This window comes from Pseudophryne corroboree, assembly GCF_028390025.1.
Source record: "Pseudophryne corroboree isolate aPseCor3 chromosome 3 unlocalized genomic scaffold, aPseCor3.hap2 SUPER_3_unloc_2, whole genome shotgun sequence".
NCBI classification, from domain to species: Eukaryota; Metazoa; Chordata; class Amphibia; order Anura; family Myobatrachidae; genus Pseudophryne; species Pseudophryne corroboree.
In genome coordinates, this window is record NW_026967508.1 from 5645691 (window position 1) to 5671015 (window position 25325).

The following is a 25325-nucleotide window of genomic DNA, read 5'->3' on the forward strand; positions in this document are numbered from 1 at the left end:
AGCCAAAGCTGCTGCAGGTGAGTGAACTCACACGGCTCCACAGATACTGTTTTATAAGCACCATGTGCTTTACAATTGTTATAATATACTTACTTTACAACAAATGAACAAAACCAGTATTTGGCTGCCACAACCATGAATCAGATTTGCAGTGTTTAGGATAATATCATTATAAACAGTTATGATATAAATAATTATGTATATCCATGTTTTAGACATGGCAGGGAAACTGCTTATTAGTAATTGCTGGTGTCTTATGCAGACAGACAATACAACCAAAACAAAAACAAAGACCGACAACTTGCACGACTCAGTAAATAGCACTAAGGTGTCTCTATTATATCTGGCCAAGTGCAGTGCACGCCAGCCATATGCCTGCTCCCAAATTCCCCTTAACACCCCTGCGCCTTCAATGGAGGAGAGATGTAACACAGGAATTTCTGGAAATACAACAGGAAACATGGTTAATCTTGCTTTAACCAGGACTTCATAGCCTTTTGTAAAACATATGCAGCTCTGCTGTATTCCCTTATCAATAAGAGTTTAATCATGAGATTTTATCCAGTGACCCTGACATTTCTGTGTGCAGGGAACATCACTGTGGCAGCAAAGTTACTCACTAGGCTAAGAAACCTGCCTTTTGACTCTCATTTGTGTGTCCCCCCATGCTCCGTATACCGTTCTCTATACACGGAGCCGGGCTATGGTGGAGAGGGAGCCCGAAGCGGCATCGAGGGCCTGGGCCACACACACACACACACACACACACACACAGTGTCCCACACAGTGGGGCGGCAGCGTGAGCTGACCGCCCCGTTCAACATACCTGGACCCTGTGGTGAGGGCTATGACGGGCCTTCTCTGTAAGTTCCGTCCAGCCTTTACTGCAGGTTTTAGTCCTGCAGGTGGTAGTGAGGGAGCTCTTTTTTGAGAGGTCCGACACCCACAGCTGCTAAAGCAGCCTTCACTTATCCCGGACCCACCTATTGGAAGGGGGGGAAGGGATGTTGAAAATCGTTGAAAAAAGAAAAAACTTAGAAAAAAAATCCAATGAAATGTGGACCTCTGTGGCAGCAAAGCCACAAGCCTACTAACTGTGTCGAGCACAGAAAAAACACTGAGGTACTCAGGGATATGGAGGGGAGGTATAGTCCCAAAATTAATTTACTCAGTGCCTACTTCCTGTGGAAGCCGTCCATATCCCAAGAGTACTCCAGTGACCCCTAGTGGATGAAAAAGAAATTTAGCAAACGCGTTTGCCCCTAACCAAGTAGCAGCTCGGCAAAGTTGTAAAGCCGAGACCCCTCGGCCAGCCGCCCAAGATGAGCCCACCTTCCTCCTGGAATGGGCTTTTACAGATTTAGGCTGCGGTAGTCCCACCGCAGAATGCGCCAGCTGAATAGTGCTACAAATCCAGCGCGCGATAGTCTGCTTAGAAGCAGGTGCACCCAGCTTGTTGGGTGCATATAGAATAAACAGCGAGTCAGTCTTCCTGACTCCAGCCGTTCTAGAAACATAAATTTTCAGGGCCCTGACTACGTCCAGAAACTTGGAATCCTCCAAGTCCCTAGTAGCCGCCGGCACCACAATAGGTTGGTTCAAGTGAAAAGCTGATACCACCTTCGGGAGAAACTGAGGACGAGTCCTCAATTCTGCCCTATCCATATGGAAAATCAGATAGGGGCTTTTACGGGACAAAGCCGCCAATTCTGACACACGTCTGGCCGAAGCTAAGGCCAACAGCATGACCACTTTCCACGTGAGATATTTTAAATCCACAGTCTTAAGTGGCTCAAACCAATGTGATTTTAGAAACTCCAAGACCACATTGAGATCCCAAGGTGCCACTGGGGGCACAAAAGGAGGCTGAATATGCAGGACTCCCTTGACAAAAGTCTGAACTTCAGGCAGTGAAGCCAGTTCTTTCTGGAAGAAAATCGACAGGGCCGAGATCTGGACTTTAATGGACCCCAATTTGAGGCCCAAAGTCACACCTGCTTGCAGGAAATGTAGGAAACGACCCAGTTGAAATTCCTCCGTTGGGGCCTTCTTGGCCTCACACCAAGCAACATATTTCCGTCAAATGCGGTGATAATGCTTTGCGGTGACATCCTTCCTGGCTTTGATCAGGGTAGGGATGACTTCCTCTGGAATACCTTTTTCCTTTAGGATCCGGCGTTCAACCGCCATGCCGTCAAACGCAGCCGCGGTAAGTCTTGGAACAGACAGGGTCCCTGCTGCAGCAGGTCTTGGGTCCTCTGCCAGCATCTCTTGAAGTTCCGCGTACCAAGCTCTTCTTGGCCAATCTGGAGCCACGAGAATAGTTCTCACTCCTCTCCTTCTTATTATTCTCAGTACCTTGGGTATGAGAGGCAGAGGAGGAAACACATAAACCGACTGGTACACCCACGGTGTCACTAGAGCGTCCACAGCGATCGCCTGAGGGTCCCTTGACCTGGCGCAATACCTTTTTAGCTTTTTGTTTAGGCGGGACGCCATCATGTCCACCTGTGGTTTTTCCCAACGGTAGACCAGCATTTGGAAAACTTCTGGATGAAGTCCCCATTCTCCCGGGTGGAGGTCGTGCCTGCTGAGGAAGTCTGCTTCCCAGTTGTCCACTCCCGGAATGAATACTGCTGTCAGTGCTAACACATAATTCTCTGCCCATCGGAGAATCCTTGTGGCTTCTGCCATTGCCCTCCTGCTTCTTGTGCCGCCCTGTCTGTTTACATGGGCGACCGCCGTGATGTTGTCTGACTGGATCAGCACCGGCCGGTTCTGAAGCAGGGGTCTTGCCTGACTTAGGGCATTGTAAACAGCCCTTAGCTCCAGAATATTTATGTGAAGCGAAATTTCCTGATTTGACCACAGTCCTTGAAAATTTCTTCCCTGTGTGACTGCCCCCCAGCCCCGAAGGCTGGCATCCGTGGTTACTAGGACCCAGTCCTGTATTCCGAATCTGCGGCACCCTAGTAGATGAGCCCTCTGCAGCCACCACAGCAGCGACACCCTGGTTCTTGCCGACAGGGTTATCCGCTGTTGCATCTGGAGATTGGACCCGGACCATTTGTCCAACAGGTCCCACTGGAAAGTCCTTGCGTGGAACCTTCCGAATGGAATGGCCTCGTACGAAGCTACCATTTTTCCCAGGACTCGCGTGCATTGATGTACCGACACATGTCCCGGTTTTAGGATGTCTCTGACTAGAGATGACAACTCCTCGGCTTTTTCCACTGGAAGAAACACTCTTTTCTGGTCTGTGTCCAGAATCATTCCCAGGAACAGAAGACGTGTCGTCGGGATCAGCTGTGACTTTGGAATATTGAGAATCCAGCCGTGCTGTTGTAGCACTTCCCGAGAAAGTGCTACCCCCACTATGAACTGTTCCTTGGACCTCGCCTTTATCAGGAGATCGTACAAGTACGGGATAATGGAAACTCCTTTCTTGTGAAGGAGTATCATCATTTCGGCCATTACCTTGGTAAAGACCCTCGGTGCCGTGGACAACCCAAACGGCAGCGTCTGGAACCGATAGTGACAGTCCTGTACCACAAATCTGAGGTACTCCTGGTGAGGAGGGTAATGGGGACATGTAGGTACGCATCCCTGATGTCCAGGGAGACCATGTAATCCCCCTCGTCCAGGCTCGCAATAACCGCCCTGAGCGATTCCATCTTGAACTTGAACCTTTTGATAGAAGTGTTCAAGGATTTTAAATTTAAGATGGGTCTCACCGAACCGTCCGGTTTCGGTACCACAAACATTGTGGAATAGTAACCCCTTCCCTGCTGAGGGAGGGGTACCTTGACAATCACTTGCTGTGAATACAGTTTTTGAATAGCCACCAACACTGCCTCCCTTTCAGAGGGAGTTGTCGGTAAGGCAGATTTTAGGAAACGGCAGGGGGGGAGACGTCTCGAATTCCATCCTGTACCCCTGAAGTACTACTTGAAGGACCCAGGGATCCACCTGTGAGAGAGCCCACTGTGCGCTGAAATTTCTGAGACGGGCCCCCACCGTACCCGGGTCCGCCTGAGCAGCCCCAGCGTCATGCTGTGGACTTACCGGACGCAGGGGAGGACTTCTGCTCTTGGGAACTAGCTGTGTGTTGCAGCTTTTTTCCTCTACCTTTGCCTCTCAGCAGAAAGGATGAGCCTCTAGCCCTCTTGCTTTTCTGGGGCCGAAAGGACTGTACCTGATAATGATGCTTTCTTTTGCTGTGGGGCAGCCTGTGGCAAAAAGGTTGATTTCCCAGCAGTAGCTGTGGACACGAGGTCCGAAAGACCATCCCCAAACAGTTCCACCCCCTTATAGGGCAAAACTTCCATGTGCCGCTTTGAGTCGGCATCGCCAGACCATTGCCGAGTCCATAACCCCCTTCTGGCGGCAATGGACATATCGCTTATTCTTGATGCCAGCCGGCAAATATCCCTCTGTGCATCACGCATGTATAAGACTGCATCTTTTATATGCTCAAGCGTCAGGAAATATTGTCCCTATCCATGGTATCAATATTATCCGACAGGGAATCTGACCACGCAGCAGCAGCACTGCACATCCAAGCTGATGCAATCGCTGGTCGCAATATAATGCCCGAGTGTGTGTAAATAGCTTTTAGGGTAGCTTCCTGCTTTCTATCAGCAGGTTCCTTCAGGGTGGCCGTATCCGGAGACGGTAGTGCCACCTTCTTTGATAAGCGTGTCAGCGCCTTATCTACCCTAGGGGGTGTTTCCCAACATGACCTATCCTCTAGCGGGAAAGGGTACGCTGCCAATAATCGTTTTGAAATTATCAATTTCTTATCGGGGGAAGTCCACGCTTCCTCACACACCTCATTTAATTCCTCAGATGCAGGAAAAACTACAGGTAGTTTTTTCTCACCAAACATAATACCCTTCTTTGTGGTACCTGGGGTATTATCAGAAATGTGTAAAACATTTTTCATTGCCTCAATCATGTAACGGGTGGACCTATTGGAGGGTACACTAGTCTCATCATCGTCGACACTGGAGTCGGTATCCGTGTCGACGTCTGTATCTGTCACCTGAGGTAGCGGGCGTTTTAAAGCCCCTGATGACATTTGAGACGCTGGAACAGGCACAAGCTGTGTAGCCGGCTGTCCTATGTCGTCAAACCTTTTGTGTAAGGAGTTGACACTTTCACGCAATTCCTTCCATAAGTCCAACCACACAGGTGTCGACCCCGCAGGGGGTGACATTACATTCACAGCCATTTGCTCCGCCTCCACATCATTTTCCTCCTCATACATGTCGACACAGCAGTACCGACACACAGCAGACACACAGGGAATGCTCTTACAGAGGACAGGACCCCACAAAGCCCTTTGGGGAGACAGAGGGAGAGTATGCCAGCACATACCAGAGCGCTATATATCACAGGGATATCACCTATAGAAGTGTGTTTTCCCCTTATAGCTGCATAAAATCGTTATACTGCGCCTAATTTGTGCCCCCTCTCTCTATTTTACCCTTTTCTGTAGTGCAGGACTGCAGGGGAGAGCCAGGGAGCTTCCCTCCAGCGGAGCTGTGAGGGAAAAATGGCGCCAGTGTGCTGAGGGAGAAGGCCCCGCCCCTTTTTCGGTGGGCTTTCTCCCACTATTTTAATATATCTGGCAGGGGTTAATATACACCTATATAGCCCCTGGGGCTATATATGGTGTTAGTTTGCCAGCCAAGGTGTTAATATTGCTGCTCAGGGCGCCCCCCCCCAGCGCCCTGCACCCATCAGTGACCGCAGTGTGTGGTGTGCAAGAGGAGCAATGGCGCACAGCTGCAGTGCTGTGCGCTACCTTGGAGAAGACAGAAGTCTTCAGCCGCCGATTTTCTGGACCACCTTCTTGCTTCTGGCTCTGTAAGGGGGACGGCGGCGCGGCTCCGGGAACGGACGACGAGGTCGGGTCCTGTGTTCGATCCCTCTGGAGCTAATGGTGTCCAGTAGCCTAAGAAGCCCAAGCTACCACCACTTAGGTAGGTTCGCTTCTTCTCCCCTTAGTCCCTCGGTGCAGTGAGCCTGTTGCCAGCAGGTCTCACTGAAAATAAAAAACCTAACAAACACTTTCTTTCTAGGAGCTCAGGAGAGCCCCTAGTGTGCATCCAGCTCAGCCGGGCACAGAAATCTAACTGAGGCTTGGAGGAGGGTCATAGGGGGAGGAGCCAGTGCACACCAGGTAGTCCTAAATCTTTCTTAGAGTGCCCAGTCTCCTGCGGAGCCCGTCTATTCCCCATAGTCCTTACGGAGTCCCCAGCAGCCACTAGGACGTTAGAGAAATAAGATTTTACTCACCGGTAAATCTATTTCTCGTAGTCCGTAGTGGATGCTGGGGAATCCGTAAGGACCATGGGGAATAGACGGGTTCCGCAGGAGATAGGGCACTCTAAAAAAGAATTAGGTCTACTGGTGTGCATTGGCTCCTCCCTCTATGTCCCTCCTCCAGACCTTAGTTAAGGAAACTGCGCCCGGACGAGCTGACATTACAAGGAAAGGATTTTGGAATCCAGGGTAAGACTCAAACCAGCCACACCAATCACACCGTATAACTCGTGACAACCAAACCCAGTTAACAGTATGAACAAATAAAACACATCAGACAACCTGATGTAACATAACATAACCCTTTTTGTTAAGCAATAACTATATACAAGTATTGCAGAAGAAGTCCGCACTTGGGACGGGCACCCAGCATCCACTACGGACTACGAGAAATAGATTTACCGGTGAGTAAAATCTTATTTTCTCTAACGTCCTAAGTGGATGCTGGGGACTCTGTAAGGACCATGGGGATTATACCAAAGCACCCAAACGGGCGGGAGAGTGCGGATGACTCTGCAGCACCGAAAGAGCAAACACAAGGTCCTCCTCAGCCAGGGTATCAAACTTGCAGAACTTTGCAAAAGTGTTTGAACCTGACCAAGTAGCTGCTCTGTGATGCCGAGACCCCTCGGGCAGCCGCCCAAGAAGAGCCCACTTTCCTTGTGGAATGGGCCTTTTTAATGATTTTGGATGCGGCAATCTAGCCGCAGAATGAGCCTGTTGAATCGTGTTACAGATCCAGCGAGCAATAGTTTGCTTTGAAGCAGGAGCACCCAGCTTGTTGGATGCATACAGGACAAACAGCGACTCAGTTTTCCTGACCTTAGCCGTTCTGGCCACGTAAATCTTCAAAGCCCGCACTACATCTAGTAACTCGGAATCCTCCAAGTCCCTTGTAGCCACAGGAACCACAATAGGTTGGTTCATATGAAAGGATAAGACTACCTTCGGCAGAAATTGCTGACGAGTCTGCAATTCTGCTCTGTCCATATGAAACACCAGATAGGGGCTTTTATGTGATAAAGCCGCCAATTCCGACACACGCCTAGCTGAAGCCAAAGCTAGCAGCATAACCACCTTCCACGTGAGATATTTTAACTCCACTGTTTTGAGTGGTTCAAACCAATGTGATTTCAGGAAACTCAACACCACGTTAAGATCCCAAGGTGCCACCGGAGGCACAAACGGGGGCTGTATATGCAGCACTCCTTTCACAAAGGTCTGAACTTCAGGAAGAGTAGCCAGTTCTTTTTGAAAGAAAATGGATAAGGTCGAAAGCTGGACCTTAATGGATCCCAATTTTAGGCCCAAAGACACCCCCGACTGTAGGAAGTGAAGGAAACGGCCCAGCTGGAATACCTCTGTAGGAGCCTTCCTGGCCTCACACCAAGCAACATATTTTCACCATATACGGTGATAATGCTTAGACGTTACATCCTTCCGAGCCTTTATAAGCGTAGGAATAACCTCATCCGGAATCCCTTTTTCTGCTAGGATCCGGCGTTCAACCGCCATGCCGTCAAACGCAGCTGCGGTAAGTCTTGGAACAGACAGGGCCCCTGTAGTAACAGATCCTGTCTTAGAGGCAGAGGCCATGGGTCCTCTGTGAGCTGTCAAAGTCAGATAAATATCGTGCTGCACGTTGCCATATATTCACCTCATGCGTGTGCCCGCTGCACATGCACTTTCACTGGTGTGCGTGCACATACTCGCAGATGCGTGACGGCGCCTGAACAGGCGTGCGCTCGAGCGCATGGTATGTGCACTTACGGTAGAGTTTGTGTGCGTCTAGCAAGCGACTCAATCGCTCTTTAATAATTCCATATAGCAGGTTTTATAGGTAATGTTCCCTTTAGTGATAAATGTGAGTTTGGTTAATGTAACTTGTTCACGGACTTGGGAATCCCTCTTTACGTGGTACAAAGGGTCTGATTAAGGTAGAACAGGTGTGTCTGGTACCTAACCGAAGAGTATTTTAAGGGAAATAATCCGGTGTTGGTTAGGTACAGATTAAACGCTCCTGCATATAGTTATGGCCATTAGTAGTTTCTGGACATTTCATATATTTGCAGTTCATTATCTATGCGGCGGGAATCCGGAAATTCCCTCCCACCTGAGCTGATTGTAATAGCCACAGCCCACCTGTTCAAACTAACCTATGACCTTTTGTTATGATGCGAGGAGACATTCCTGTGTCCAATGAACAATGAGATTATAGGTCCCTTTGTAGTATACTGTATGCAGTGTATAGAAGGACAAGCCGACCTGGGCCAGCACTCACTCTCTACTCTTTCAACGGTTCTCATCACTGATAATCGGGAGCTGGATATCCGGGAAGGCGCATGCGATTGTTCCCCTTTGTGCGTAAGTTTCTCTGCAATCATCTCGCTCTATGTTTTGTATTGGCCATTCTCTCTCTCTCTCTATCTCTCTGATATAGTATAAGACTGTAACGTTATTGTATATTTCTGTCTAGATAATCTGTTAGAATTATATGTTAGTTTGTAGTGTATGATTTGTGAACTGTTTCTCTTTTCGATATAACTTAAGACGCTTGTTAGTAAAGGTGTTGGATCCTTAGCACGGTATTGTGTGTTCATTATATTGCAAAGGGTAATAAGAGCGTCTTAATCGCTCAAGCAGCTTTAGTATTATTAAGGTTAAGCAGCGTTATATCGCTACAGTGTTTCAGAACAAGGTCTACAGCATAAGTGTCCATTCTGTGTGTTACATTCAAGGTTTACTGATTGTCATAGTGTGAGCGTCTGCGCCGCTCGTGATCTCCTCGTGGTCTCGAGCGTCCGCTACGCTGGTAGCGTATCATTACGTCAGTCAGCAGCCTATAGCGTGCTTGACTCTACGCATTAAGCCGTGAGCGAACGTGCCGCTCGTGCGTCTCGTCCACGGCTAAGCGTCTACTACGCTAAGTGCGTACCCTTACGGTATATCATACGCCAATTGCGTATTAGTCTCTTACCCATATAGTAAAGGTTATAAGGTAATCAATATCAGCATTATCAGAGCATTTCTTGCAGATCCGGATACCAAACCCTTCTTGGCCAATCCGGAACAATGAGAATTTGTTCTCACTCCTCTTTTTCTTATGATTCTCAGTACCTTGGGTATGAGCAGAAGAGGAGGAAACACATAAACCGACTGGAACACCCACGGTGTCACTAGTGCGTCCACAGCTATTTGTAGCTTTTTGTTTAGACGGGACGCCATCATGTCCACCTGTGGCAGTTCCCACCGGTCTGTGATCTGTGTGAAGACCTCTGGATGAAGTCCCCACTCTCCCGGGTGGAGGTCGTGCCTGCTGAGGAAGTCTGCTTCCCAGTTGTCCACTCCCGGAATGAACACTGCTGACAGTGTTTTTATGTGATTCTCCGCCCAACTAAGAATTCTGGTGGCTTCTGCCATCGCCACCCTGCTCCTTGTGCCGCCTTGACGGTTTACATGAGCCACTGCGGTGATGTTGTCTGATTGGATCAGCACCGATTTGTCTCAAAGCAGGCCCTCCGCCTGACTTGGGGCGTTGTATATAGCCCTTATTTCCAGGATGTTTATGTGAAGACAAGTCTCCTGACTTGACCACAGGCCTTGGAAATTTCTTCCCTGTGTGACTGCTCCCCACCCTCGGAGGCTCGCATCCGTGGTCACCAGGACCCAGTCCTGAACGCCGAACCTTCGGCCCTCGGGAAGGTGAGCACTCTGCAGCCACCACAGGAGCGACACCCTGGCCCTGGGGGATAGGGTGATCAGCCGATGCATCTGCAGATGTGATCCAGACCACTTGTCCAACAGATCCCATTGAAAAGTCCTCGCATGGAACCTTCCGAAGGGAATGGCATCGTATGATGCCACCATCTTTCCCAGGATCTGCGTGCAGTGATGTACCGACACCTGTTTTGGTTTCAATAACCCTCTGACCAACGTCATGAGTTCCTGAGCCTTCTCCATCGGGAGAAACACCCTCTTCTGGTCTATGTCCAGAATCATGCCCAGAAAGGGCAGACGAGTCGTAGGGATCAACTGCGACTTGGGTATATTCAGAACCTAACCGTGTTGCTGTAACACCTCCTGAGAGCGTGCTACGCTGATCAACAACTGTTCCCTGGACCTGGCCTTTATAAGGAGATGGTCCAAGTATGGGATAATTGTGATTCCTTGTTTTCTCAGTATCACCATCATCTCTGCCATTACATTGGTAAATATCCTCGGTGCCGTGGAGAGACCAAACGGCAACGTCTGGAATTGGCAGTGACAATCCTGTACCACAAACCTGAGGTACTCCTGATGAGGCGGATAAATGGGGACATGCAGGTAAGCATCCTTTATGTCCAGCAATTCCATAAAATCCCCTTCTTCCAGGCTTGCAATGACCGCTCTCAGCGATTCCATCTTGAACTTGAACTGTATTAGAAAAACGTTCAGGGATTTTAGGTTCAAAATGGGCCTGACCGAACCGTCCGGTTTCAGTAGCATAAACATTGTGGAATAATATCCTCTCCCCCGCTGAAGGAGGGGGACCTCCACCACCACCTGCTGGAGATACAACTGGTGAATCGCAGCGAACACCAACTCCCTCTCCATGGGGGATGTTGGCAGAGCCGATTTGAGGAAGCGGCGAGGGGGCATCTCTTCGAATTCCAGCCTGTACCCCTGAGATACTATTTGTATAACCCAGGGATCCGCCTGTGAGCGAACCCACTGGTGGCTGAAATTTCGGAGACGCGCCCCCACCGGCCCTGGCTCCACATGTGGAGCGCCAGCGTCATGCAGTGGACTTAGTTGAAGCCGGGGAGGACTTCTGTTCCTGGGAACTAGCTGTGTTGTGCAGCTTCCTTCCTCTACCCTTGCCTCTGGCAAGAAAGGACGCACCTCGGACCTTCTTACCCTTCTGTGAACGAAAGGACTGCATTTGATAATACGGTGCTTTCTTAGGTTGTGATGGAATAAATGGTAGAAAATTTGACTTCCCAGCCGTAGCTGTGGCCACAAGGTCCGACAGACCTTCCCCAAATAATTCCACACCCTTATAAGGCAAAACCTCCATGTGCCGCTTAGAGTCGGCATCACCTGTCCATTGTAGAGTCCACAGGCCCCTTCTGGCCGAAATCGACATAGCATTTATTCTAGAGCTCAGCATGGTAATGTCTCTCTGAGCATCCCTCATATACAGGACAGTGTCTTTTATATGCCCCAGTGTTAGTAAGATAGTATCCTTGTCCAGGGCATCCATCTCTTCAGATAACATATCTGCCCACGCTGCTACTGCACTACACATCCATGCCGACGCAATTGCCGACCTAAGCACGGTACCAGAATGTGTGTATATGGACCTTAGGATAGCTTCCTGCTTTCTATCTGTAGGATCTTTTAAGGCTGCCGTGTCCTGTGACGGTAGGGCCACCTTTTTAGATAAGTGTGTCAACACTTTGTCTACCCACGGGGCGGATTCCCAGCGTAACCTGTCCGATGGCGGGAAAGGGTACGCCATTAGCATTCTTTTGGGGATCAGCAGTTTCTTATCTGGTGATTCCCACGCTTTCTCACATAGCTCATTTAATTCATGAGATTGGGGAAAAGTCACTACCTGTCTCTTTTCCCCAAACATATTTACCCTCTTGTCAGGGACAGGGCTTTCCTCAGAGATGTGTAACACCTCTTTCATAGCTATAATCATATATCTTATAGCCTTGGCCATTTTAGGTTGTAATCTGGCCTCCTCATCATCGACACTAGAGTCGGGCTCCGTGACGATATCTGTGTCAACAACCTGGGATAGTTGACGCTTTTGAGACCCTGACGATCCCTGCGCTGTAGGATCAGGCATGGGCTGAGACCCAGACTGTCCCAAGGCTTCTGCTTTATCCAGCCTTTTATGTAAGGAATTAACATTCTCATTTAAAACCTTTCACATATCCATCCAATCCGGTGTCAGCACCGGGGGCGGCGACACCACACTCATTTCTTCCCACTCCACCTCCGCATAGCCTTCCTCGTCAAACATGTCGACACACGCGTACCGACACACCATACACACAGGGGAAGCTCTTTTGAAGACAGTTCCCCCACCAGGCCCCTCGGAGAGACAGAGAGAGAGTTTGCCAGCAAACACCCCAGCGCTATATAACCCGGGAAAAAACACAGTAATTCAGTGTTTACCCAGTAGCTGCTGTATTGTATGATTTGCGCCTAAATTTATGTGCCCCCCCCCCCCTCTTTTTTCCACCCCTCTACCATGATTCTGCAGGGGAGAGTCTGGGGAGCTTCCTTCCAGCGGAGCTGTGAAGAGAAAATGGCGCTGGTGAGTGCTGAGGAAGAACCCCCGCCCCGTTCACGGCGGGCTTCTGTCCCGCGATTTTGTATGAAATAATGGCGGGGGCTCATGCAGACATACAGTGCCCACCTGTATGTCTGCCTACTTTGCCAAAAAAGTACCTTATTGCTGCCCAGGGCGCCCCCCCCCCCCCCCTGCGCCCTGCACCCTACAGTGACCGGAGTGTGTGGTGTGCTGTGGGAGCAATGGCGCACAGCTGCACTGCTGTACGCTACCTTATGTGAAGACTGGAGTCTCAATTATCCTGTAGTTGGACGATCTCCTTATAAAGGCATGGTCCAGGGATCAGTTGATCAGCGTAGCACGCTCTCAGGGGGTGTTACAACAGCACGGCTGGGTTCTGAATATACCAAAGTCGCAGTTGATCCCTACGACTCGTCTGTCCTTTCTGGGCATGATTCTGGACACAGATCAGAAGAGGGTGTATCTCCCGACGGAGAAGGCTCAGGAGCTCATGACTTTGGTCAGAGGCTTACTGAAACCAAAATAGGTGTCGGTGCATCACTGCACGCGGGTCCTGGGGAAGATGGTGGCATCATACGAGGCCATTCCCTTCGGAAGGTTCCATGCGAGGACTTTTCAATGGGATCTGTTGGACAAGTGGTCCGGATCACATCTACAGATGCATTGGCTGATCACCCTATCCCCCAGGGCCAGGGTGTCGCTCCTGTGGTGGCTGCAGAGTGCTCACCTTCTCGAGGGCCGAAGGTTCGGCATTCAGGACTGGGTCCTGGTGACCACGGATGCGAGCCTCCGAGGGTGGGGGGCAGTCACACAGGGAAGAAACTTCCAAGGCCTGTGGTCAAGTCAGGAGACATGCCTTCACATAAACATCCTGGAACTAAGGGCCATATACAATGCCCTAAGTCAGGCGGAGAGCCTGCTTCGAGACAAACCGGTGCTGATTCAATCAGACAACATCACCACAGTGGCTCATGTAAACCGTCAAGGCGGCACAAGGAGCAGGATGGCGATGGCAGAAGCCACCAGAATTCTTAGTTGGGCGGAGAATCACGTAAAAGCACTGTCAGCAGTGTTCATTCCGGGAGTGGACAACTGAGAAGCAGACTTCCTCAGCAGACACGACCTCCACCCGGGAGAGTGGGGACTTCATCAGGAAGTCTTCTCACAGATTACGGATCGGTGGGAACTGCCACAGGTGGACATGATGGCGTCCCGCCTTAACAAAAAGCTACAAATGTATTGCGCCAGGTCAAGAGACCCTCAGGCGATAGCTGTAGATGCACTAGTAACACCGTGGGCGTTCCAGTCGGTTTATGTGTTTCCTCCTCTTCCTCTCAAACCCAAGGTGCTGAGAATCGTAAGAAAAAGAGGAGTCAGATACTCGTTGTTCCGGATTGGCCAAGAAGGGCTTGGTATTCGGAACTGCAAGAATTGCTCACAGAGGACCCATGGCCTCTGCCCCTAAGACAGGATCTGTTGCAACAGGGGCCCTGTCTGTTCCAAGACTTACCGCGGCTGCGTTTGACGGCATGGCGGTTGAACGCCGGATCCTAGCAGAAAAAGGGATTCCGGATAAGGTTATTCCTACGCTCATAAAGGTTAGGAAGGATGTAACGGCTAAGCATTATCACCGTATATGGCGAAAATATGTTGCTTGGTGTGAGGCCAGGAAGGCTCCTACAGAGGAATTCCAGCTGGGCCGTTTCCTTCACTTCCTACAGTCGGGGGTGTCTTTGGGCCTAAAATTGGGATCCATTAAGGTCCAGATTTCGGCCTTATCCATTTTCTTTCAAAAAGAACTGGCTACTCTTCCTGAAGTTCAGACCTTTGTGAAGGGAGTGCTGCATATACAGCCCCTGTTTGTGCCTCCAGTGGCACCTTGGGATCTTAACGTGGTGTTGAGTTTCCTGAAATCACATTGGTTTGAACCACTCAAAACAGTAGAGTTAAATATCTCACGTGGAAGGTGGTCATGCTGCTAGCCTTAGCTTCAGCTAGGCGTGTGTCGGAATTGGCGGCTTTGTCACATAAAAGCCCCTATCTGGTTTTTCATATGAACAGGGCAGAATTGCGGACTCATCAGCAATTTCTGCCGAAGGTAGTGTCATCCTTTCATATGAACCAACCTATTGTGGTGCCTGTAGCTACCAGTGACTTGGAGGATTCCGAGTTGCTGGATGTGGTCATGGCTTTGAAGATTTAAGTGGCCAGAACGGCTAAGGTCAGGAAAACGGAGTCGCTGTTAATCCTGTATGCATCCAATAAGCTGGGTGCTCCTGCTTCAAAGCAAACTATTGCTCGCTGGATCTGTAACACGATTCAGCAGGCTCATTCTGCGACTGGGTTGCCGCATCCAAGATCAGTAAAGGCCCATTCCACAAGGAAGGTGGGCTCTTCTTGGGCGGCTGCCCGAGGGGTCTAGGCATTACAACTTTGCCGAGCAGCTACTTGATACCCTGGCTGAGGAGGACCTTGAGTTTGCTCATTCGGTGCTGCAATGTCATCCGCACTCTCCCGCCTGTTTGGGTGCTTTGGTATAATCCCCATGGTCCTTACGGAGTCCCCAGCATCCACTTAGGACGTCAGAGAGAATAAGATTTTACTCACCGGTAAATCTATTTCTCGTAGTCCGTAGTGGATGCTGGGCACCCGTCCCAAGTGCGGACTTCTTCTGCAATACTTGTATATAGTTATTGCTTAACAAAGGGTTATGTTATGTTTGCATCAGGTTGTCTGATGCTCCGTGTTTGTGCATACTGTTAACTAGGATTGGTTATCACGAGTTATACGGTGTGATTGGTGTGGCTGGTATGAATCTTACCCTGGATTCCAAAATCCTTTCCTTGTAATGTTAGCTCTTCCAGGCACAGTTTCCTTAACTGAGGTCTGGAGGAGGGTCATAGAGGGAGGAGCCAGTGCACACCAGTAGACCTAATTCTTTCTTTAGCCCGTCTATTCCCCATGGTCCTTACGGAGTCCCCAGAATCCACTACGGACTACGAGAAATAGATTTACCGGTGAGTAAAATCTTATTTTTCTGTACTATATTATGCTATGTATCTGTTAAGCGCCTTGAGTCCTATTGGAGAAAGAGCGCTATATAAATTATTATTATTATTATTAAAGGTCTTAAAGTGCCCGTGTCTCCTGCGGAGCCCGTCTATACCCCATGGTCCTTACAGAATCCCCAGCATCCTCTAGGACGTAAGAGAAATATATATATATCTTATATAGAGATGAGCGGGTTCGGTTCCTCGGAATCCGAACCCCCCCGAACTTCAGCCTTTTTTGCACGGGTCCGAGCAGACTCGGATCCTCCCGCCTTGCTCGGTTAACCCGAGCGCGCCCGAACGTCATCATCCCGCTGTCGGATTCTCGCGAGACTCGGATTCTATATAAGGAGCCGCGCGTCGCCGCCATTTTCACACGTGCATTGAGATTGATAGGGAGAGGACGTGGCTGGCGTCCTCTACGTTTAGTTAGTTGATCTGATTGCTATTTGCTACTGCTTAGCTTATTGTGGGGAAGATTGGGGAGCAGCTGTTAGGAGGAGTACAGTCAGTGCAGAGTTTTGCTAGTTTTTTTTTATCCGTTCTCTGCCTGAAAAAAAACGCTCCATACCATATCTGACTGTGCTCAGCCTCAGTGTGCTGCATGATATATCTATCTATCTATGTATATCTGACTGTGCTGAGTGCTCACTGCTCACACAGCTTAATTGTGGGGGAGACTGGGGAGCAGTTATAGCAGGAGTACAGTGCACACTTTTGCTGCCAGTGTGACCACCAGTATATTGTCTGCCTGAAAAAGTTAAACACTCCTGTGGATTTTTTTTTTTTTTATATTCTATAAACGCATTCTGCTGACAGTGTCCAGCAGGTCCGTCATTCATTATATTATATAAATATTTACCTACAGTAGTGTTATATATTTTTTTTTCATCTCTATCATCTTTATCATCTCTATATTAGCAGACGCAGTACGGTAGTCCACGTCTGTAGCTAGTGCTACCTCTGTGTCGTGACTACTAGTGCTCGGCCAATATTGTAAATAATATACCTCTACCTGTGTGGTGTTTTCTTTTTTCTATCTTCATTCATACTAGTCCAGTACTAGTTAGTTTAGCAGTCTGCTGACAGTGTCCAGCAGGTCCATCATTATATTATATATACCTACAGTAGTGATACATATATATTTTTTATATCATTATCATCTCTATACTAGCAGACACAGTACGGTAGTCCACGGCTGTAGCTACCTCTGTGTCGTCAGTGCTCGTCCATAATTGTATACCTACCTGTGGGGGGGGGGGTTCTATCTTTTTCATACTAGTAGTTTAGCAGTCTGTTGACAGTGTCCACCAGGTCCGTCATTATATTATATACCTACAGTAGTAATATATTTATTATATTATCTATACTAGCAGAGGCAGTACGGTAGTCCACGGCTGTAGCTACCTCTGTGTCGTCACTCGTCCATAATTGTATACCTACCTGTGGTGGGGGTTTTTTTTCTATCTTCTTCATACTAGTAGTTTAGCAGTCTGCTGACAGTGTCCACCAGGTCTGTCATTATATTATATACCTACAGTAGTAATATATTTATTATATTATCTATACTAGCAGACGCAGTACGGTAGTCCACGGCTGTAGCTACCTCTGTGTCGTCACTCGTCCATAATTGTATACCTACCTGTGGTGGGGTTTTTTTTTCTATCTTCTTCATACTAGTAGTTTAGCAGTCTGCTGACAGTGTCCACCAGGTCTGTCATTATATTATATACCTACAGTAGTAATATATTTATTATATTATCTATACTAGCAGACGCAGTACGGTAGGCCACGGCTGTACCTACCTCTGTGTCGTCACTCGTCCATAATTGTATACCTACCTGTGGTGGGTTTTTTTTTTCTATCTTCTTCATACTAGTAGTTTAGCAGTCTGCTGAGTGTCCACCAGGTCCGTCATTATATTATATACCTACAGTAGTAATATATTTATTATGCTATCTATACTAGCAGACGCAGTACGGTAGTCCACGGCTGTAGCTACCTCTGTGTCGTCAGTGCTCGTCCATAATTGTATACCTACCTGTGGTGGGGTTTTTTTTCTATCTTCTTCATACTAGTAGTTTAGCAGTCTGCTGACAGTGTCCACCAGGTCCGTCATTATATTATATATACCTACAGTAGTTATATATATATTTTTTTATATCATTAATTATCAGCTCTATACTAGCAGACACAGTACGGTAGTCCACGGCTGTAGCTACCTCTGTGTCGTCAGTCACTCGTCATCCATAAGTATACTAGTATCCATCCATCTCCATTGTTTACCTGAGGTGCCTTTTAGTTGTGCCTATTAAAATATGGAGAACAAAAATGTTGAGGTTCCAAAAATAGGGAAAGATCAAGATCCACTTCCACCTCGTGCTGAAGCTGCTGCCACTAGTCATGGCCGAGACGATGAAATTCCATCAACGTCGTCTGCCAAGGCCGATGCCCAATGTCATAGTACAGAGCATGTAAAATCCAAAACAGAAAAGATCAGTAAAAAAAAGGACTCAAAAATCTAAATTAAAATCGTCGGAGGAGAAGCGTAAACTTGCCAATATGCCATTTACCACACGGAGTGGCAAGGAACGGCTGAGGCCCTGGCCTATGTTCATGGCTAGTGGTTCAGCTTCACATGAGGATGGAAGCACTCAGCCTCTCGCTAGAAAAATGAAAAGACTTAAGCTGGCAAAAGCACAGCAAAGAACTGAAACACAAATCCACAAGGAGAGTCCAATTGTGTCGTTTGCGATGCCTGACCTTCCCAACACTGGACGTGAAGAGAATGTGCCTTCCACCATTTGCACGCCCCCTGCAAGTGCTGGAAGGAGCACCCGCAGTCCAGTTCCTGATAGTCAGATTGAAGATGTCAGTGTTGAAGTACACCAGGATGAGGAGGATATGGGTGTTGCTGGCGCTGGGGAGGAAATTGACAAGGAGGATTCTGATGGGGAGGTGGTTTGTTTAAGTCAGGCACCCGGGGAGACACCTGTTGTCCGTGGAAGGAATATGGCCATTGACATGCCTGGTGAAAATACCAAAAAAATCAGCTCTTCGGTGTGGAAATATTTCAACAGAAATGCGGACAACAGGTGTCAAGCCGTGTGTTGCCTTTGTCAAGCTGTAGTAAGTAGGGGTAAGGACGTTAACCACCTCGGAACATCCTCCCTTATACGTCACCTGCAGCGCATTCATCATAAGTCAGTGACAAGTTCAAAAACTTTGGGCGACAGCGGAAGCAGTCCACTGACCAGTAAATCCCTTCCTCTTGTAACCAAGCTCACGCAAACCACCCCACCAACTCCCTCAGTGTCAATTTCCTCCATCCCCAGGAATGCCAATAGTCCTGAAGGCCATGTCACTGGCACTTCTGACGAGTCCTCTCCTGCATCCTTGAGTGTAACGCCTACTGCTGCTGGCGCTGCTGTTGTTGCTGCTGGGAGTCGATGGTCATCCCAGAGGGGAAGTCGTAAGACCACTTTTACTACTTCCACCAAGCTGAATGAATATAGTTTGCTGCGCTTGTGGAAAGAAGCTGCTCAAGTTGTTGTTAGACGTATATAGAAATTTGTTTGGACCGAGCGCTTGTGTGTGCAAATGTATGGTGTTCTGAAAATTATAAAATAAAATGAAATAAAAAATAAAATAAAAATAGAGATAAAAATAAAAAATGGGGAGGGTTGGTAAAGGGGGGGGGAGTGCAATGTTTACAGCTCCTTTTTGAATAATTGTGGAGCTTGTGGACACTTTGATGAGAGGGCACAGTCTGTTCTTTTGCAGTGGAAACTTTCCCTGACTTACCCTATTTTCCGGTACAGGTGTGGCTGGAGGCTCTGGTATCTGTGACAGCGTTTAGGTAGCGGATGGCATTTCCTGCCTATGCTGTAACTCACGTTCTCCTCCTCCTGGCCACACTGTAGCCGCTTGGAACAAGAAATGATCCCCAAAGGTCATAGATACACAGCAATGGTCAGAAGGGGCTTCTTTTGTCGAAATGTGCGTTGTCTGGTCCTCTCCCAGGTCCAGCTAGAGTAGAAGAGTCTGAGTTCTGTGATACGGTTGCTCTAAGACAGAGCGATTCCGCTAGGCATGTGGGACTTGTGGATGGGGGTGGTCTTCTGTTTGCCGGCGGTCGGGCTCCCGGCGCTCAGTATACCGGCGCCGGGAGCCCGACAGCCGGCATACCGACAATTATTTTCCCTCGTGGGGGTCCACGACCCCCATAGAGGGAGAATAAAATAGTGTTGCGCGCGTAGCGCGCCACCGTGCCCGTAGCGTGGCGAGCCCCCAAGGGGCTCATTTGCGCTTGCCACACTGTCGGTAAGCCGTCGGTCGGGCTCCCGGCGCCGGTATGCTGGTCGCCGGGAGCCCGACCGCCGGCGAGCCGTAGTGAACCCGTGGATGGAGCCCTTCATTCGCTTAACCAGGATTCACGGGTGGTCAATCTGTTGAAATCAGAGCACTACATTTTGGCCACCGTGCTCGATCCTAGATTTAAAACCTACGTTGTATCTCTCTTTCCGGCAGACACAAGTCTGCAGGGGTTCAAAGACCTGCTGGTGAGAAAATTATCAAGTCAAGTGGAACTTGATCGGTCAACAGCTCCTCCTTCACATTCTCCCGCATTTGGGGGTGCGAGGAAAAGGCTCAGAATTACGAGCCCACCCGCTGGCGGTGATGCAGGGCAGTATGGGGCGAGTGCTGACATCTGGTCCGGACTGAAGGACCTGCCAACGATTACGGACATGTCGTCTACTGTCACTGCATATGATTCTCTCACCATTGAAAGAATGGTGGAGGATTATATGAGTGACCGCATCCAAGTAGGCACGTCAGACACGTACGTATACTGGCAGGAAAAAGAGTCAATTTGGAGGCCCTTGCAGAAACTGGCTTTATTCTACCCAAGTTGCCCTCCCACAAGTGTGTACTCCGAAAGAGTGTTTAGTGCCGCCGCTCACCTTGTCAGCAATCGGCGTACGAGGTTACTTCCAGAAAATGTGGAGAAGATGATGTTCATTAAAATGAATTATAATCAATTCCTCCGTGGAGACATTCACCAGCAGCAATTGCCTCCAGAAAGTACACAGGGAGCTGAGATGGTGGATTCCAGTGGGGACAAATTGATAATCTGTGAGGAGGCGGATGTACACGGTGATGAATCGGAGGATGATGATGAGGTGGACATCTTGCCTCTGTACAGCCAGTTTGTGCAAGGAGAGATTAATTGCTTCTTTTTTGGTGGGGGTCCAAACCAACCCGTCATTTCAGTCACAGTCGTGTGGCAGACCCTGTCACTGAAATGATGGGTTGGTTAAAGTGTGCATGTCCTGTTTATACAACATAAGGGTGGGTGGGAGGGCCCAAGGACAATTCCATCTTGCACCTCTTTTTTCTTTAATTTTTCTTTGCGTCATGTGCTGTTTGGGGAGTATTTTTTGGAAGGGCCATCCTGCGTGACACTGCAGTGCCACTCCTAGATGGGCCAGGTGTTTGTGTCGGCCACTTGGGTCGCTGAGTTTAGTCATCCAGCGACCTCGGTGCAAATTTTAGGACTAAAAATAATATTGTGAGGTGTGAGGTGTTCAGAATAGACTGAAAATGAGTGGAAATTATGGTTATTGAGGTTAATAATACTTTGGGATCAAAATGGCCCCCAAATTCTATGATTTAAGCTGTATTTTAGGGTTTTTTGAAAAAAACACCCGAATCCAAAACACACCCGAATCCGACAAAAAAAAATTCGGTGAGGTTTTGCCAAAACGCGTTCGAACCCAAAACACGGCCGCGGAATCGAACCCAAAACCAAAAAACAAAACCCGAAAAAAATAAGAATTTACTTACCGATAATTCTATTTCTCGTAGTCCGTAGTGGATGCTGGGGTTCCGAAAGGACCATGGGGAATAGCGGCTCCGCAGGAGACAGGGCACAAAAAGTAAAGCTTTAGGATCAGGTGGTGTGTACTGGCTCCTCCCCCTATTACCCTCCTCCAAGCCTCAGTTAGGATACTGTGCCCGGACGAGCGTACACAATAAGGAAGGATTTTGAATCCCGGGTAAGACTCATACCAGCCACACCAATCACACTGTACAACCTGTGATCTGAACCCAGTTAACAGCATGATAACCGCGGAGCCTCTGACAAGATGGCTCACCACAATAATAACCCGATTTTTGTACAATAACTATGTACAAGTATTGCAGATAATCCGCACTTGGGATGGGCGCCCAGCATCCACTACGGACTACGAGAAATAGAATTATCGGTAAGTAAATTCTTATTTTCTCTGACGTCCTTGTGGATGCTGGGGTTCCGAAAGGACCATGGGGATTATACCAAAGCTCCCAAACGGGCGGGAGAGTGCGGATGACTCTGCAGCACCGAATGAGAGAACTCCAGGTCCTCACTAGCCAGGGTATCAAATTTGTAGAATTTTACAAACGTGTTCTCCCCTGACCACGTAGCCTCTCGGCAGAGTTGTAATGCCGAGACCCCTCGGGCAGCCGCCCAAGATGAACCCACCTTCCTTGTGGAGTGGGCATTTACATATTTTGGCTGTGGCATACCTGCCACAGAATCTGCAAGCTGAATTGTACTACACATCCAGCTAACAATCATCTGCTTAGAAGCAAAAACACCCAGTCTGTTGGGTGCATACAGGATAACAGCAAGTCAGATTTCCTGACTCCAGCCGACCTGGAAAGTTATATTTTCAGGGCCCTGACAACATTTAGCAACTTGGAGTCCTCCAAGTCCCTAGTAGTCGCAGGTACCACAATAAGCTGGTTCAGGTGAAACACTGACACCACCTTAGGGAGAAACTGTGGACGAGTCCACAGCTCTGCCCTGTCCGAATGGACAATCAGATATGGCTTTTGTGAGACAAAAACGCCAATTCTGACACTCGCCTGGCCGAGGCCAGGACCAACAGCATGGTCACTTTCCATGTGAGATATATCAAAACCACAGATTTGAGCGGTTTAAAGCAATGTGATTTGAGGAATCCCAAACTACGTTGAGATCCCCCAGTGCCCCTGGAGGCACCAAAGGAGGTTGTATATGCAATACTCCCTTGACAAACTTCTGGACTTCAGGAAATGAAGCCAATTCTTTCTGGAAGAAAATCGACAGGCCGAAATTTGACCCTTAATGAACCCCAATTTGAGGCCCATAGACACTCCTGTTTGTAGGAAATGTAGGAATTGACCGAATTGAAATTCTTCCTTGGGGCCTTCCTGGCCTCATACCATGGAACATATTTTCACCTAATCGGTGATAATGTTGTGCGGTCACCTCCTTCCTGGCTCTGACCAGGGTAGGGATGTCTTCCGGAATGCCTTCTTTCCTTAGGATCCGGCATTCAACCCTACCCTGCTGTCAATTCAGCTGCGGTAAGTCTTGAAAACAGATATGATTCTTGCTGAATCAAGACCCTTCTTGGTATCTCTTGAAGTTCCGGGTACCAAGTCCTTCTTGGCCCAACCGGAGCCACGAGTATAGTTCTTACTCCTCTCCCTCCTATAATTCTCAGTACCCTGGGTATGAGAGATAGAGGAGGGAACACATATACCGACTGGTACACCCACGGTGTTACCAGATCGTCCCAGCTATTGCCTGAGGGTCTCTTGACCTGGCGCTTCAGGTGGGACGCCATAATGACCACCTTTTGTCTTTCCCAACGGTTCACAATCATGTGGAAACTTCCAGATGAAGTTCCCACTTTCCCGGGTGGAATTCATTCCTGCTGAGGAAATCTGCTTCCCAGTTGTCCACTCCCGGAATGAACACTGCTGACAGTGTTATCACATGATTTTTCGCCCAGCGAAGAATCCTTGCTGGCATCGTCCTCCTACTTCTTGTGACGCCCAGTCTGTTTACGTGGGCGACTGCCATGATGTTGTCCGACTGGATCAGCACCTGTTGTCTTTGAAGCAGAGGTCTTCCTAGGCTCAGAGCATTGAAATTTGCCCTTAGCTCCAGTATATTTATGTGGAGAGAAATCTCCAGACTTGATCACCCTCCTTGGAAATTTCTTCCCTGTGTGACTGCTCCCCAGCCTCTCAGGCTGGCATCCGTGGTCACCAGAACACAGTCCTGAATGCTGAATGTGCTGTCCTCTAGAAGATGAGCACTCTGCAGCCCCCACAGAAGAGACACCCTTGTCCTTGTAGACAGGATTATCCGCTGATACATCTGAATATGCGATCCGGACCTTTCATGCAGCAAATCGCCCTGAAAATTTTTTACGTGAGATCTGCCAAATGGAATTTCTTCGTAAGAAGCTACCATTTTTCCCAGGACCCCTGTGCATTGATGCACTGATACTTGGCCTGGTTTTAGGAGGTTTCTATCTCGGATAGCTCCCTGGCTTTCTCCTCCGGGAGAAACACCTTTTTTTTCTGGACTGTGTCCAGAATCATTCCTAGGAGGAACAGCAGACGTATTGTCGGAAAAACAGCTGCGATTTTTGGAATATTTAGAATCGACCCGTGCTGTCGTAGAACTACTTTAGATAGTTCTATTCCGACCTCCAACTGTTCTCTGGACCCTGCCCTTTTCAGGCTATCATCCAATTGCAGGATAATTAAGATGCCTTTTTCTTTGAAGAGATTCATCTTTTCGGCCATTACCTTGGTAAAGACCCGGGGTGCCGTGGACAATTCAACGGCAGCGTCTGAAACTGATATTGTACCACGAACCAGAGGTACCCTTGTCGAGAAGGGCCAATTTTTACATGTAGGTAATCCCTGATGTCCAGGGACACCATATAGTCATTTTTCGGTTCGCTCTGAGTGACACCATCTTGATTTGAACCTTTGTATGTAAGTGTTCAAAGATTTCAGATTTAGAATATGTCTCACTAAGCCTTCTGGCTTCAGTGCCACAATATAGTGTGGAAAACTAATATTTCCTTGTTGTAGGAGGGGTACTTTGATTATCACCTGCTGGAAATACAGCTTGTGAATTGTTTCCAATACTGCCTCCCCTGTCGGAGGGAGCCGTTGGTAAAGCAGACTTCAGGAACCTGCGAGGAGAAGATGTCTCGAATCTCCAATCTGTACCCCTGGGATAATACTTGTACGATCTAGGGTCATGCGAGTGATCCCACTGCGCGCTGAGACTCTTGAGACGACCCCCCCACCTCACCAGAGTCCGCTTGCACGGCCCCAGCGTCATGCTGAGGACTTGGCAGACGCGGTGGAGGGCTTCTGTTCCTGGGAAGGGCTGCCTGCTGCAGTCTACTTCCCTTTCTATCTCTGGGCAGATATGACTGGCCTTTTGCCCACTTGCTCTTATGGGAACGGGAGGATTTATGCTGAAAAGACGGTGTCTTTTTCTGCTGAGATGTGACTTGGGGTAAAAAGGTTGGATTTCCGAGCTGTTGCCGTGGCCCCCAGGTCCGATGGACCGACCCCAAGTACTTCCTCTCCTTTATACGGCACTACTACCATGTGCCGTATGGGATCTGTATCACCTGACCACTGTCGTGTCCATAACATCTTCTGGCAGATATGGACAACGCACTTATCTTGATGCCAGAGTGCAAATATCCCTCTGTGCATCTCGCATATATATATATATATATATATATATATATATATATATATATAGAATGCATCCTATTAAATGCTCT

The 25325-nt window shown here is 48.5% G+C and overlaps 1 protein-coding gene across 1 annotated transcript in view; it reads right to left on the minus strand.

Annotated features, from left to right (window-relative positions):
* The window catches only part of LOC134983630 (zinc finger protein 345-like), a 152058-nt gene that overhangs the window by 98268 nt on the left and 28465 nt on the right, over nt 1-25325 (minus strand). The window lies entirely within an intron of this gene.